We start from the raw sequence: 7,702 nt of genomic DNA, 5'->3' as shown, positions 1-7,702 counted from the left end.
AATTTGCTTCAATGAAACACTGATATGTTTTTAAAAACAAAAATATTCCTTAGTTTTCATACTGTCCTAAGCAACATAGCATGCTATATATTTACCACAATATGTATAAGATTTTATGCTATCACCTTTCAAATCAATGAAATCATTCTAGACCAGTCTTTTCCAAACTTTTCCCTTTTCAAGAGACACCAACTATTTGCTCCAGATCAGGACAAGCACACAATTTGAAATGTGCAGAGTACCTGCAAAATGGTAGCTCCATTTTCTAGACATCTTCACACTGGGTATTAAATTTCCTCTGTTTTTGTTCTGCCAGCACATGATATTCACTCCATACATAAGTGTAAGTAGTGACATAAGGCAATGAATAGTCAAGCTCTTCGGTCTGTAAGTTCATACACACCTTTTCTGTAGCATACCGGATACATTGATTACGTTCTGATTGAAGTGTTAGATTTACGAGGAAGGTTTTCTTCTACAGCAGATCAGGTACCTCTCCATACTTAGAAACTTGCACCTATTTTTAATATTATCAAGCTGATAATATTGGGATTTAGCTGCTTTTTATCATACTTTATAAAATGTTTGTTCTTATTTATAATAACTGGATGAGAAAGTGCTGATTTTCAGACCACAGTGGTTTGCAGATAGCACTGCTGTGGGGCTGAGACAGTAGGGAGTTTGAATTCTCACTCCACCAGACCCTTCCTGAGGATCTCCAGCAAGATATTGAGTAGTAAGTGTCCTAATTCTCCTGTGAGATGATAATAATAGTGCTTCTGCTCTGTCCGTTTTCAGACCACAGGAACTGGGCAGGGTTAGGTTAATGACCATTATGTGCCTGGAACAACTGGGTGTTCAGGCACAACCATGGCAATTATCCTCACTCTTAACTGCTCTGATGAGAAGGGGAAAATTACGGGTTTGTGTAGAGAAGCAAAAGAAGATGCTTAGTAACTCTGTATTAAAAATATCATCTTTTACTCTCCAGTTGGTTACATTTCTTTTCCGGAAACAGCTAAATCCCCTTCTAACTAGAAAACAGTGTTTTCTCCAAAAAATTTGCACAGAGAGGAAAATCCATCTTTTTGTGCTTCTGTTTAGCTTGAAGAACATGGCAAATAATGTTAAGAGGGTCTTGCGGCTGTAATTCTTGATAAGTTTACATAATTCCAGAAGTAAAAACTGACTTTTAAGTCTTTCCATAGTCAAGTTGGAGACAAGAGTTTTTCATGTAGTAATTATCAATGATAACACTGCACACCCTCCATTAAATTTTAATCACAATGATTAGGTTCAACAAGAAGTAGAGCCAGCTCAAACGTCAATTTCTGTTTCTCCTCTTGTTGTAAAGTATAAAAGTGGTTTTATGAATACATGCTGTATTTCAGTTTACCACAATGGAAAGTCTTGTTTGTTGTTTTGAGAAAAGACATTTTAAAAATTACTAATTACACATTAGTCCAAACCCAGTTTTCGGAGATGATTAAGCAATGCAAACAACATCTTGCTTTACCATAACCACAGCCTTTTCCAGAAACTGATAATTTTATGATCAGTTAAAAATTAAATGAGATAGTTCTTATGACCCACAAGAGCCTTAAATCATTAACTTGTCAACAGAAGGTGCCCAAAGCATCCTGTTCTACTGCACAATAGAAGAACTACATTAACAGCAGTCACAAATTTTACAACTTAGATTTCTCTATTTCCGTCTTTAATCTGCTCTCTTCAAATTTTAACTCAGTTCTGCCCTGAACATAATTTTTACATAAAGTTTGCTTCAGATGAGATGAGTTTACTCAAAGGAAGGGTAAAAGAAGGGCTACAATGTGTTCCTCTACTAACAGTACTCAATTCAGTTCACACGTAGCATCACATATTGAGAATAAATCACACAGCCTCTCCAAACATACTTCACCACCATCATCACTGCTTCCAGTTCTAAGGAATCTAAACATAATCCCTTTTACAGGAATACTTTCTTGGCTCAAATTCTGCCTTTGTATCACCTGAGACATGAATGATGCCAGTAGCATGGCATTCTGTGGAGATCAGTGCCAAATCTGGAACAGACATGACAGTCAAGGATAGAAATGGGAGCCAAGGTGCGCAGAGTTTTGGATCATGATCACATTCAGTATTCAGCCTGGTGTTAAATTTTTTAAAAATATTCTTTTGAATGGCATGATCTGTGTAATATTTTATTTAACAGTGCACATCATTTAAGAAAATACATTTAAAATATAACACTTTGCTGCCAGTTCCCAGAAGGAACATAGCCACAATCATGCAGAATGGGTGAACATCCCCAGACCTGATGTAAATGGCAAAACCAAGCTCAATTATATACATGCCTGTAATGAAACACTATTTAAAAGTAAAGGCTATAAGTCAGAGGGGGAAAGACCGAGTTCCAAAAACACAGCCCCGTGTTTGATAAATGAAGGACACCAAATACCTGCCTGCTCACAAGTGGCATACTTTCAATCCAGCCTGACATTTCTTAAAGTCACACAAAAGATAGTTCTTCTTGGCTCTCCCTGATCCAGTTAGGTGAAAGGCAGCATGAGCAGAATAAAAGGCTCTTTATCAAGAGTGCCTTTTATTCATTTAAACAAACACCAGATTTTTGACATGAACAAGAAAGACAAATGGGGAGGGTAAGGAAAAGGAAGGCAACACAGGAAGGAAATGCATTATACAGCTGAAAAAAAACCCTCAGTCCTGTCCACTTTAATGTTAAACAAAACAGTGAGTCCAGAAAACCAGGGTCTACTTTCCGTCCAATGTGGACACAGACATTTTGCCCACACGGGAAGATAGGTATCTGCTCTGTGGAACGGCCAGTCCTGCAGCAGCTCCTATGATTACGCAGATGGAGCAGCACTTGAGAAGGAAATCCAGCCTCCCTACATTTTCTCTCAACATCCCACACACCCAGCCTGTGCCTGCACTCTGAAGGCGAGAGTGTACCACACGGACTGCAAGTCTCTCGACTAAGAAGACAGCCACAGAGATGAGATAAGAGTGCAATAAGAATTCACTGGATAGTAACGTATTTCAACATTGCCATCTAGGAATTTTCAAGCAAATGAACATAATGTCATGAACCCTTAAGAAAATCTTCAAAAGAGGAGGAAATCTCTCCCAAATTTTTCTTCCTTCCAGCGATTTTCTCAAGGAGCTGACTACAGTTCTGCGACCCTGTGAACTGCAGAGCAGCATCAGCACAGTTCAGGGAGCCCAGCCCAGACCCTGGCTGTGCCTTGTCAGTGCCTGGGCTCATCTGGCTCAGGTCCTGTTTCCCAGCAGCACAGCAGCCAGTACTTGCTGGTGCTGTGGAGATCCCTGCCTCAAAAAGTCTTTGTTGTCCGCTTCTCAGGACACTGAGAAAACTACATAGCTCTCTCACCTCTGCTTCCTACAAATCCTCTCACTCCCCTTGAAGCCCGATGTCTATAGGGGGACATGAAGTTTGCACTGTGGCAGCTGGCCTCCTTCTGTCACAGAAAAAGCTCTGGGAGAAGGGCCAAGCTTTTGCATTAATCTGGTGACCTGACAGTTTTATCCAGCATGGATTTACTCTAGGAATAAAGAAGGGTCTAAGTCTCTATCCCTCCTCTGCCCATAGAACCATCTAATACCACCTCCTCATTTTTCAGGGCAGCTGCCCACACAAGGCTGGATGCTTTGCACTCATTATATAACCCACAAGTCCAGTACACTCTTGCTGCAATCCAGACCTAAAAGGCAGCCAGCCTGCTCTTGACACCTGCACAGCAACCCCCCTGCTCCAAGTCCATTATATGTGTTATGTTTGCAACTGAATTCAACAGTCCAAACCCCTAAAGCAGTTGCTGCTGTTGGTAAACTAATCATCTAGGAAAACCCAATCTAGATATAGAGATAAGTACAAACTTGCCCTATTTTATAAATTCTAAAAAGTGAGGATGTCACATTTTATTCAGTTCAGCCTCCTAAATTCAGAGTAGAAGTCAATAAAAAAAAATTCTACTACTTATCTATCAAAATAAAGCCACTTGAGAAAATGCTGAGATTTGAAACACTACCCGCCTTGGAGTCTTCATATTTTTCAGCCTTTCCTTTTGCTCTATCCTATGATGATTCTATGGAATACAATTAAAGCATACAAGCTCATGAAGACTAGAAGTTAAAGCATATAGCTTCCTGGAAAGAGATGAACTATCTCAATTATGCAAGCACCTCATCATAAAAAAAATCATAATGTAAATTTCCATAGCCCTGGAGAGGCAGACCTTGCAGATATTAGCACCACTGCTGCTCAGAAGTCTGCAAATGATCTCCCTTGCCAGTCCCAAAAGACATCTCACCCTCTCCTGCTTTTTCCTTCTCTCACGTATACAAATACACAATACTCACAGCGGAGCCTTCTACCAAAACCTCCTGGTCTCCAATCTTCTCGTGCAGAGTGGATGCCAGTGGATGACTAGCTGCTAAAGTTACTCCTGCAGCTGAACAAGATTGGGATCAGGAGGACACTGAGAATTACAATGTTTAGTTTTTCTTTAAGATTTTATTTTCTTAGCATTTTCCAGTAACTTTCAGTTGTAGTAGACCTGAAAGATGGGAAAACACACTGAAAACCCAGTTCATCGACAAAAGAGAATTAAAAATGCTAAATAATAGATGCATTGACTTGGGATTGATTGCCAGTCCCTTTTCTCAGAAAAGGTTTAGATATGTAAACAGGATGTGACTGAAATACTCATTGTAGCAAAAGGAGAGTCTTTTGACAAGAAGTATTCTTAAAAAAAGTATTTGTAAGTTTTCTTATCTTCAGGCAAATCATCAGCATATTCAAATCAGCTTGCTACCAGGACATGTACAGGTTTCCAGTACAAGCAAAGACCTACATCTGAATTGCTCATTTTCTTCTAAGCAAATGCACAGATATAGTCTATGTGCAAAAGTCCAATCTATTTCCTGAAAGATGAGGCAGAGGGAAAAATGCATCAGATATACGTACAAAAGAATAAAATGAATAGAAGCAGCCTGCCACAAGCTTCGCAACCTGTGATGCTTTCCTCCAGACTAACTCTTGAAGCCCAGAGGCATTGAGAACTATGTATAGAACATCAGCTTTCAACAAAGAAAAACATTTTCTACTTCTCATTCTAGTAGAAAAAAAATATTGAAAATATGAAAAAAACAACCAAAGGATTCAGATATGAAATATTCCATATAAATGGATTAGGAAAATCAAAGTTTTAAAGGCAATGTGATTTTGAGGTCCCAATAAAGATTTGTTTTAAACAATTTATTCTCAACAGTAGTAGTGATTTTAGTAAATATTGCTATTAGCAGAGCTATCTATTTGATTTGATAGCAATCAAACTGCCCAGTCCAGTCACCTTCTTAATGACAGCTGTTTGCTCTAACACAAGAAGCAGAATGAAACCTGCTCCCTGAAGCCCTTTCTGCATTATTGACACCTCAATCAATTCTGGTGGGAAGAAGCCTCTTTATTTACAGCAGTTCAATGCAAACAGAATTCTAATCATCAAGTCTATTAGTCACTAGATGTTCCTGTAAATCATATTTTCATAGCAAGTGCATGTTTCAGTGCTCATCACGATACAATTCTGTTACTGGGATTCCAGACACAAAACTGGTGGTAATGAGGAGATTTTCCCAAAATTACATGAAATTACATCTTCTCCCTTGTACACATCCACCAGAGATGGACTGAACTCAACAGATATGCAAACCCAAATTCAATTTTACAGGCATCTTTTAAAAAAGAATCCAATTAAGAAAGAATTTTATTTTTTCCTTTTATTCTGGTTAAAAGTTCAACTGCCTACTTTCCCAACCCTTTCCTGAAAAAAAGGGATGACGGAAAGTAATAAAGGAAGCAATAGATCCAGAGGCATTTTGTGACTCTAAGTAGCCAGTATTTGATGCTAGCCTTGAAATTAGCTTCAGTTCCTTCCAGCTCAGCTCCAGGAGAGCTGGAAGACCACTAGAAGACAAACCCCTGCAAACATCACCTTATGGAGGTTTCCTCCTCACCGGCTCCATCCAGTACATTTTACCATAAAACACACAGAGGCAGAATTGTGCAATATCTGCCAAATACGTCGATATGCAGTAGAGTTTTGTAATCAGTCACACATGTACAAAGACTTGCTTAGATAGAATAAACGTATGCCATATGTCAACCAGTAACATATATGGAAATAAAAGAGCAAACTGCAGTAGTCAGCCTCAGGGACTGGAGAGGCCTGAAGAGTACTTACTGGCAAGTGTCTTCCAGTCCTTGTCATGATAAATCTGTGAACACGCACACAGTTCATCATTAGTAGATATGTCAGCATGATCTCTTCAGAGGGGAAGCCAGTTACAAAATTCTCAAGTGGCAGGAGGGCAGCACATTGCCAGTATTGCTGTGATCCTGACTGCTGTTCTGATGAAAATGCAGATGATTTTTCCTGACATGCTATAAGATTAGGGTAAAAGACTATGACACAGCTGAATTAGTGTCCCCATATAATGCACTCATGGTCTATCAGACACAGCCTGGAACAATTAAGTTCATGTATTGAGCCTCAGTTCTTTATTTCTATCTGAACCTCTGATTTAGTTAACAGTCTTTCAGAAACGTTATAGCCAGATAAGACTGTACTGATTATACATGTGCAGATGCTGAAAAGAAACTATTACTACAGCTAAAGTTATTACTGCAAAACCCAGTGTTTCCAATTGATTTGTCTTCCATCACTATCAAAGAGGTTGCTGTAGATCCTAAATATTCTTAAATATTCTTAGCCACAGCAAAGTTACACTGCCAAGCCTTTAAAGATATTGCTATCCTAGGTCATCATGTTTTTCCTAAGAGGGCCTTTGAAAACACACTTGATGTAGATTAGAAATCAATTTGCAGTTGTGCAGTTCCTATTTGAAACATTAGCTTTGTCCACATCCATCACCAGGCGACTCTACAATAAAATGGAACTTCTGAAATCCTGTTCTGGATAAGCACAATGCTCAAAAATCCTGCCTGAAAAGCTGCTCCCTGTCCTGTTTAACAGCTGTGGATTAAGAAAGCTAAGAAGTAAACAAATAAAAAAAAAATCCTTCATGAAGTCCCTTTTTGTAAAGTCACAGAGTCAATCAAATAGTTCGGGTTGGAAGGCACCTAAAAGATCATCCAGTTCCACCCCCGTGCCGTGGGCAGGGACATGTCCCACTGGATCAGGCTGCCCCGGTCCCCATCCAACCTGGCCTTGAACACCTCCAGGGATGGGGCAGCCACAGCTTCCCTGGGCAACCTGGGCCAGGGCCCTCATAGGGAAGAAATTCTTCCTTATTTCTAGTCTAACACTGCCACTCTCCAGTTCGCAGAATCACAGAATCACAGAATCACAGAATCACAGAATCACTAGGTAGGAAAGGACCCAGAGGATCATCAAGTCCAACCATTCCCATCAATCACTAAGCCATGCCCCTCAGCACCTCATCCACCCATCCTTTATACACCTCCAGGGAAGGTGACTCAACCACCTCCCTGGGCAGCCTCTGCCAGTGCCCAATGACCCTTTCCGTAAAAAATTTTTTGCTGATGTCAAGCCTGAACCTCCTCTGGTGCAGCTTGAGGTCATTGCCCCTTGTCCTGTCCCCTGTCACTTGGGAGAAGAGCCCAGCTCCCTCCTCTCCA

This window comes from Phaenicophaeus curvirostris, chromosome 10, assembly GCF_032191515.1.
Source record: "Phaenicophaeus curvirostris isolate KB17595 chromosome 10, BPBGC_Pcur_1.0, whole genome shotgun sequence".
Classification (NCBI taxonomy): Eukaryota; Metazoa; Chordata; class Aves; order Cuculiformes; family Cuculidae; genus Phaenicophaeus; species Phaenicophaeus curvirostris.
Note: the sequence above shows the minus strand (reverse complement) of the source record.